Raw genomic sequence first — 9,634 nt, 5'->3', positions numbered from 1 at the left:
AGGCACAGGTGAACTCAGTGGCAAAGAGCACCTTTTATCAGCTCAGGCTGATATACCAGCTGCGCCCTTATCTGGACAGAGATAGCTTAGCTACAGTTATCCATGCTCTGATAACCTCTCGTTTGGATTACTGCAATGCGTTATACGTGGGGCTGCCTTTGAAAATGGTCCGGAAACTTCAACTGGTGCAAAACAGAGCAGCAAGGTTATTAACAGGGACTGGCCAGCAAGATCACATTACGCCAGTCCTTTTACAACTTCATTGGCTGCCAGTCCAGGTCCGGGCCCAATTCAAAGTGCTGGTATTAACATTTAAAGCCCTAAACGGTTTGGGGCCAGGTTATTTGAAGGAACGCCTCCTCCCATATGTACCTACCCGGACCTTAAGATCATCTACAGGGGCCCTTCTCCGTGAGCCCCTGCCAAAGGAAGTGAGGCAGGTGGCTACTAGGAGGAGGGCTTTCTCCGCTGTGGCACCCCGGTTGTGGAACGAGCTCCCCAGAGAGGTCCGCTTGGCGCCTACACTGTACTGTTTTCGTCGCCAGCTGAAGACCTTTTTATTCACTCAGTATTTTAACACTTAATTTTAACTTAAATTTAAATTTTATTGTTTTAACTCTGTATTTTAATCCTATATCAACTTTGCTGTGTGGTTTTATCCTGGTTGCGCTTTTTATACTGTATTTCGTAATTGTGTTTTAAACTGTTGGGTGTTTTACTGTGGTTTTAATTTTTGTGAACCGCCCAGAGAGCTTCGGCTATTGGGCGGTATAAAAATGTAATAAATAAATAAATAAATAAATAAATAAAATCGTAGAAAACCTGATGATGGCCTTGATCCTACAGAACATGGCTGGTACTTGGAAAATGGCAGGTACCACATAAAATGGTACGATGGTCCAACACTCCCCGAAAATCTTGAAATGGCCACAGAAGAGGATGGTGAAAAAGAAAACGAGGAAAGTGATTTTGACAGTGATGATAGCAGTTCCAATGAATGTGAAGAGGACATCTGATGAAATTTATTTGTTAACCCTTCTCACAGAACATAGTTTTTATTTTGTAAATTTTAAATTTTGCTGAAGATTTTAAAAACGTTTGTTAAAAACAATTCAACCTAATAAATGGTCTTTTTTAATATTTCATCATACTCATCCTGTTTGAAATTTTGTAAAGAACATTTGAACATGTTCAACTGTAAAAATCACAGTTGAACATGTTCAAAATGATCTGTGCATCTGATCAAGAGATATTTAGGGTGGATACTTTTGAAATGAAAGCCCTGTATGATAAACTGTAAAATCATACAATCCTGAGAAAGTGGTCGTATAATGAGATATCACTCATAATTCCCTAAGTGTTGGGGTAAACCCCACGTTATTATACATTTTCTTTATCCTCATTAAAAAATGCAACTTTTTTGTTTATGCATCTTCTTTCGAAAGTCATATAGTTTTTGAGTAAATCACGTTTAAATGTCAAACATAACCAATGTGAACACTGATTTTATATGTTCAGATGAAATTATCTAAAAAATTAATGAGTTAACAAAAATGTGTAATTACAAAAAGAATTTGTCATTAAATTTGAAACATTTCAAAAAAAAATCATCTCTAGCATAAATAGCTGAGAAGTTATGCATATTTAAATATGGCAACTACATAACAGCGTGGCAGCCATATTGATGATGTCATCACACAGCCCCCCAGCATTGGAATTTTGTAAGACTCACTTTTCTGAGACACTTATGTCCTATATAAACAAAAAATATTCACTAAGCTTTTGCACTCGCTGAGGTAAATAAATCCTAGTCTGGCTCTGGGACTACTAGTTAAACCCATTAGGAATTGGAGATCTTGTACGAGCCTGGAGCCCTCTTCAGGTCTGTGTTTGTAACTGGAGGTGCAACATCAGCTCTTCTAACAGGTCCTTAGGCAGGGGAACTGGTATTAGACAGTGCTAGGATAAATACCCCCAACCCCCAGACCAGGATTATTCACTAGTCCACTGCATTCAGACCCCATAATACCAGGTCCAACTAAGTGCTTCTTAGAGCCCTAGCTCAATTCTTGTTCCCCTTGGTAAGAAGTGTGTGTGTGTGTGTGTGTGTGTGTGCATTTGCAAGAGAGAAACTGTGAGTGGGAGGAGGTTGCATCCTGATTTCCCCTCCACAACTTCTCCTCCATACTTAGGGCTGTACTACACCAGGCTTAAATCCTGTACACTTACTGGGGCTTTCTGCTTCCAGTTTCTTTGTGGGGTTACAATGGGCTTCTTTACATGATCAACATATGATTTGAATTGAAAACTTCCTTTCTTGGCAGTGTTTTATTTAGCTTCATTATGCAGCATCATCTAGTGGCTGTATTATAGTGCAAACAATAAAATGAGCATGTGTAACCGTATGCATGCCCAGCCAGTCACCCACTGACTATATCTTAAATAAGAATTTGATAGTGTAAGACTTATTACTCAAGATCTACCAGTTCAATTTTGCTCACTTTTTAAAAAACTGAAGCTTGAGCAGATGAACATTTGAAAAAGTTCAAAACTCGAACTTTAATAGCAATTTATTTCTCCTGTGTCGAACAGGCAGGGCACCCTCCATCAGCGGAATGATGGACAGCCCTGCCTGGCCAATCATTGTGGAGCGAAGGTGGGCCCCAACACAGCTGTTGCCACCAGTGAGGAGGGTAGGGTGACCATATGAAAAGGAGGACAGGGCTCCTGTATCTTTAACAGTAATGTAGAAAAGGGAATTTCAGCAGGTGTCAATTGAAGAGGGTGAAATTCACTCTTCATCACAACAGTTAAAGCTGCAGAAGCCCTGCCCTCTTTTGTATCTGGCCACTCTACTATAGCTAGTGTAGCTTTAACTGTTGTGATGAGGAAGGAATTTCACCTTCTTTAATTGACACCTGCTGAAATTCCTTTTTCTACATTACTGTTAAAGATACAGGAGCCCTGTCCTCCTTTTCATATGGTCACCCTAGAGGAGGGGGAAGGTTGATGGAGGCAGCCAGTCTGGATGTGTGAGGGAGGGGGAGGGGCCAAGCCACACACAAATATTAGAAGGGGGGATTCACTGTGCATGAGCCAGAGTTACTTTATTCATAAGCCCCTCTGTGATGAAGGGACTAAGGGGCAAAAAAGCGGGAAAGGAGCAAGACTATTAGCGCCCATGGCTACATGGGCTTTGCACTAGTTTACAAAAAGAGAGAAAGAAGAGAAAACAAAAGAGGAAAGAGAAGAGAATGGGATGCTGTGGTCAGCAGCACCAGCAGCAGCCACAGCATGCCCAGATGCTGCTGCCACCTCACCTGCCATTCTCCAATAATTTCAGGGAGTTTTGGGCTATGGGGCCCTGGACTTCAGCCCCAAAGGCCAACCCTAGCTGTTGATGACAGGGGAATCTGGGCTTGTCCCAGCATGTGCAATTCCACACTATCAGCAGAATCGCCTCGGTGCGATCCAACAAGCAGTCCACCCCCCACCCCCCATGTACAGTCTGAATTTACCCCTGCCCTGCAAATGGCCTGCATTTTATTCATTCCCTGAAACAAAATTGCGCACCAGAGCTAAAAGGGCCTCTCTTCCATCACACAACCATCACAGACATAAGAACACAAGAAGAGCCCTGCAGGATCCGATCAAAGGTCCAGTATTTATTTATTTATTTATTTATTACATTTCTATACCGCCTAATAGCCGGAGCTCTCTATCCAGTATCTTCTTCCTCACGTTGGCCCACCAGATGCCCCTAAGAACACCACAAGCAGGACATGAACACAACAGCCCTCTCCTGCTGGTGTTTCCCAGCAATTACTATTTAGAGGCATCATTGCTAGTAGCAATTATCCTACATGAATTTGTCTAATCCCCTCTGAAAGCCATCTAAGTCGGTGCCATCAGCACATCCTGTGGAAACTTGGAATAAGGACTTATGTGGCAACAGAGAGCTCTCCTCCATGCAAACTTGAACACTGCTGGTTCAGAAACTCCACACGGTGTGGTGAATTTGAGGGGCTTTCTTCTGTTGTACGCCCTGTTACAAAGCTGCAGAAGCTGCAATGCTCTTGTGAACAGGAACACTTTAGAAAGACAGGTTGCTTACCTGTAACTGTAGTTCTTCGAGTGGTCATCTGTGCAGTCACACATATGGGCTCTGCGCCTGTGCAAGGCCAGCTCCGGAAACTTCACTAGCTGAAAACATTTTTAGGCGGGAACCCCTCCCCCACCGTCCACTGAGCATGCTCAGGGGTTCCCGCCCTGTCTCCTCAGTTCCTGAAACCGCCTAAACAGTCTCACTGAGGTGAAGCACCAGGTAATCAAAAAATGACACCATAGTGGGGACGGTGGGAGGGTTGTGTGACTGCACAGATGACCACTCGAAGAACTACAGTTACAGGTAAGATACCTGCATTTCTTCTTCGTGGTCTCTGTGCATCACACATATGGGTAAATAACAAGCTGACTTACCGGAGGCGGGTGGTGTCAGGTGGTAAAAGTAACTCAAAGTATTGCCGATAAGACGGCACGCCCAAAAGCACAGTCCCTACGTGCTCTGATGTCCAGGCGATAGTGACTGGCGAAAGTCAGAGGTGTTGACCAGGTGGCCGCTTTACAGAGGTCTGATAAAGCAATTCCTCTTTCGAATGCCGTAGAGGTGGCAACTCCTCTCGTGGAGTGAGAATGCACTCTACCCTCCAACGGGAGGCCAGCAAGTTCATAGGCAAATTTAATGGTCTGTACGACCCAAGCTGATATTCTCTGCGAAGATACTTGAAGTCCTTTCTGTTTGCCCCCGTAACAAACGAAAAGTCTTTGAGATCTCCGGAAAATAGCAGTTCTGGACTGATTGAAAGCAAGAGCTCTTCTAACGTCCAATGTGTGAAGGGTTGGCTCAAGTGGCGACGTCGGCGCAGGAAAAAAACTAGGGGTGTGCACGGACCACCCGCTTCTCTTTTCTTCCAGATCCGCATTTTGCGGATTGGGCCGCTTCGCTCCGCCCCCGCTCCGCCTATGTTCGCTCCGCTCCGCTCTGCTTGGCACATTATTCCAAGCACATCCATTCCCCCATAGGGTTGCATTGAAAGCTGAAAAAGTATACAACTTTTTTTCTGTTAAAGTTAGAAACCTCAAGTTTGGCACCATGACACCTCATGGACGTATACACACGCACGCCAAGTTTCAAGGGAATCCCATCATCCCCTGATTTTTGGGGAATTTTTGAAAATCGGGCACCCCATTCACACCCCTTTCGATAGCTCCGTCAATTTGCATGTTAGAAACCTCAAACTCGGCACCATGAAAGCTTATCCATGTGTCCACATGGATGCTGAGACTCAAGGCAATCCCATCATCCCCTGATTTTTGGCGGGGCTTAACTCACCCCAAATTGTCCCATTCTACAACTATGTCAATTTGCATGTTAGAAACCTCAAACTTGGCACCATGATAGCTTATCCATGTGTCCACATGGATGCCAAGTTTCAAGGCAATCCCATCATCCCCTGATTTTTGGGGAATTTATGAAAATTGGGCACCCCACTCACACCCCTTTCAATAGCTCCATCAATATGCATGTTAGAAACCTAAAACTCGGCACCATGAAAGCTAATCCATGTGTCCACATGGATGCCCAGACTCAAGGCAATCCCATCATCCCCTGATTTTTGGCGGGGCTTAAACCTTTTAACTCACCCCAAATCAAGTCCCATTCTACAACTATGTCAATTTGCACGTCAGAAACCTATCCTTTGGTCCCATGACAGCTTACCCATGTGTCCACATGGACGCCAAGTTTCAAGCCAATCCCATCATCCCCTGATGTTAGGGGAAGTTTTGAAAATCGGACACTCCAGTATGTCAGGGATTTAAAGTTGCAATGCAGACAGCTCAATGGGGCCAGTTCAAAGGAAATCCCAACATGCCATGAGATAACCCTAAATCTTCTTCCACACTTGAAAAATGGATTTTTGAACTTGATAAAGTCTAAGTGAGCGCAGGAAGGACTTCTCCCCTGAGTCAAAGCAAGACACCATCCCTGCGAGGCGGGAAGGGGAGAAGGGAGGGAAGGCAGGCAGGCAGGCAGGCAGCATGCATTGCAATGCCGCAAGATGGCTTGAGCACTAACGCATAGCAAACCAACCTGTAAGTGGGCGCAAGGAGGAAGTGAGGCAAAGATGGCTGGTTGTTTCTTTCTAAGCCAGCAGTTACGCATTGAGGGGCACAGAGGAGGACGACTGGGAGCAAGCGTGCCGGAGGGTGCTGGGCACGAACCACAAAGCCCATCTCCCAGGCACCAGGCGGGCAGAGAGGCAGGCAGAGCAGGCGAGGAGTCAGTCCTGGCAGATGCCCCACCACAGCAGCACCCCGGGGGAGGCGGGCAGACAGACAGGCAGGCAGGCAGGCAGGCAGGCAGCGGGCATTTCTGGGGGCACAAGGAAGTGAGGCCAGGATGGGTGGTTTCTAAGCCAGCACTGCAGTTAGTCACGCATTGCAAACGCAAACCATCCCAGCGAGTCGGTCACCGAGGAGGACAGGCTAGCAGAGGGGCAGGCAGAGAGACATGTCATAGATCTAGTATTGGGGAGGAGTCAGTCCCGGCAGATGCCCCACCACAGTAGCACCCTGGGTGGGCGTTGGAAAACGCCATCTTGAGGGTCCATACTTCCCCCACCCCATGTCCTGCAGGGTTGCCTGCCTAACCCTCATGGGGATGGGAGATGGAGAGCTTAGAGTGGCAGTGCCAGCAGCAGCCTTCGGCTTTCCCCTGGAACCAGTCGCCTTGCCCGCCTCTTTCCCCAGCAAGATTGACTGGTGCTGCCTCTGAAGATGCATCTTCATGCTGCTGGTTCCATAATGCCCTGTAGATGAACCCCTGCTTAGGGTGAGTTTGCAGTGGCGATAGACAGCAAAGCGGGGATCCGCTCCCACCTCAAAGTGGTCCCACACTATACTTGTCTTTCGCTTCCGTGGTGACACCAATTGCCCGCCTGAGCTCTCTGGTGTTGCCACAGAAACAGGGGTTGCAGCGGAAGAGGTGTGGGATGAGACTAGGGAGAGAGCCTCGGCATGCTGCTGCTCCTCCTCAGCCTCCACATCCTGGAGGACCATCGCCTCCTCCTCCTCCTGCCCCTCCACTGTGCTGAGGAGGACCTCGTCTAGGAGGTCTGGAGACAGGTCCAGCAGTGGGCTCGTGGGCTCAAACAATAATGAAGGAGTTGGGGATACTCCTCCTCCTCCTCCTCCTCCTCCTCCTCCTCTAATGGCACTGCTGCCACGTGCCTCTTGCAAAGGGGCACTTTTCCCATTCCCACCCTCAAAAAGAGAACGCCGGGCACAAGTTGCAGAAGAGACTGCCTCTGCCTGCTCCTTCTCCTGCTTCTGTTGCGGAGCAGCCAGCCAAGGAGTTGCCCGTTTGATTTTCACAGCAGGAGAGGCAGCCAGCTGCTTACTGCTGGTGCCAGCCTGACCCTTGCTGCTTTCAGCATGCCCCGCCACAGACATGCGCCTGCTCCCTCTTCTCATGATGATATTATACTAATACTAATAATAATATCTATAAGAATATACTAATAGTAATAATAAGATGTATAAGAATATATTAATAATAATATGTATAAGAATATACTATATGTAGGGAAATGGGACAAGAAGTGTGTGTATGCTTTGCCCAAACAGGATTTGAAATGCTCAATCTGTGGCTGTTGCACTTCACAAACAGTGCACACAGCACACTCACACAATAACACAGTCACATGCACAGTCCAAGTAACAGAGAGAAGAAATAGAGAATAATTTTTTTTGGTATTTTTTTGGTATTTTTTGTAAATAGAAGGAAGAAGGAAGATGAAACACAGTCAGGCTTTAAGAGAGGGGAGGGGGGGACAACCAAACAAACAAACAAACAAACACTCCAAAATTTAAAAAATAAAGTTTATATTAAATCAAAGTAAGGGAAGAACACAGAGCAAACTAAGCAAAAAGTCAGAAAGAAGCAAACAAACACACACACACACGCCAAGCTAAATCCTAATCTATCTCCAAACACAGCAGCAGCACCTAACTAAAGTGGCTCCTCTCTCCACGAACGCCAAAACCCACAAGAAGATGCTAAGAGCTCAAAGCTCTGAGGGTGCCTCTGCCTTAGTCCCCCCCTCGAACACTAGGATTGGAGGATGCTTCATGAGGTGATCAATTCTCATCAGGATTGGGAGTTGAATGTGCCTGTCATCGCTTCAAAAAAACCAAAAAACCGCCATTTTGCTCGCTATTTGTTTACCCAATTTAAATATATATATAGCACACGAACCGCACCACGCAGAGAGCTGAGAGTAGGCTCAAAATGACCCCCATCCACGACTCTCTAAGCACAAGAATTTTCAGAAAGATAACATCAAAAACAACACAGTTATCCCCCTTTCTTTTCCGCAATGCAATCCTATGGGCGAAATGTTTCAAGATGGCGATCGGAGCGGACCGTGGAAACTGGAGCACTCCGAAAATGGCCGCTTCTCTTCGCCTTGCTTCTAGGGGTCCGCGGTCCGCTTCTACTCCGCCTCTGGGCAAGGCGGAGCAGGCCAATTCGCTCCTGCTTCTACGCTTCTAATCGGAGCGGAGCATATGCCTAAAAAAAACTTGGCAGAATTATATCCTGACCAACATGAAACGATGACACAACCTTTGGGAGGAAGGCTGGGTCAGGTCTAAGGACCACCTTGTCAGCGTGGAAAACTGTATAAGGTGGGTCTATGCAGAGTGCTGCTAGCTCTGATGAATGTCTAGCAGACGTAATGGCAACTAGAAAAACAACCTTGAAAGTTAGTAAACGAAGGTCCATAGTTGCCAATGGTTCAAAAGGCTTGCCAGACAATGCCTTGAGCACTACGGAAATACTCCATTGCGGAACAAAGGAACGAAGGGGTGGAACTGTATTTTTCATCCCTTTCATAAAACGCTTAACTAGTGGATGAGTGAAGAACGAACAGCCCTGAATCCATAAATGTGAGGCAGAATTGCTGCCAGATAAATTCTAAGAGAGGAAAACTTAAGGCCTCTTTTAAACAAGGAAAAAAGGAAAGTGAGGATGGTGGAAATAGGTGCTGAAAGGGGGTTCTCATTCCTGCTTAGTGCAAAGGAGGAGAAAACGTCCCATTTGGTAGCATATGACTTTCTAGTTGCTGGTTTCCTAGCTGCTAGGATTATGTCCCATATATCAGGGGGCAAGGATTGACAGTCTAACGCTGTCGTATCCTCCAGGCTGTTAGGTTCAATGACTCCACATCTGGGTGGAGAATGAGCCCTTTCCTTTTGGAGGTTAGGTTAAGATGAGCGATGGGATTGAACAACCCTTCGCCGTCGAATGGCAGGTCCTCAATCTAGCTTACAGAGTGAGACCTGCTAATCATAGGTATGCATGCGAAACGCCAGAGCGCGCACCACTGCTCTCAACTCACAGTTGGTGAGGCAACAGGTCGTGTTAAGTTGTTGACGAGAGGAAAAGTTGTTATCTGGACATCATAACTAGATAGTGTATAACTCTGGGGCCCAAAGCAGAAGAATATGTTCTGTGGCCTGGTAGGTCCAACATATATGTTCTGAAAACTCCCCTTGGGAATAACTGAACTAA

The sequence above is a fragment of the Elgaria multicarinata genome, chromosome 11 (genome assembly GCF_023053635.1).
Source record: "Elgaria multicarinata webbii isolate HBS135686 ecotype San Diego chromosome 11, rElgMul1.1.pri, whole genome shotgun sequence".
Classification (NCBI taxonomy): Eukaryota; Metazoa; Chordata; class Lepidosauria; order Squamata; family Anguidae; genus Elgaria; species Elgaria multicarinata.
The sequence above is the reverse complement of the archived record's forward strand: the minus strand, read 5'-3'. Positions refer to the sequence as shown.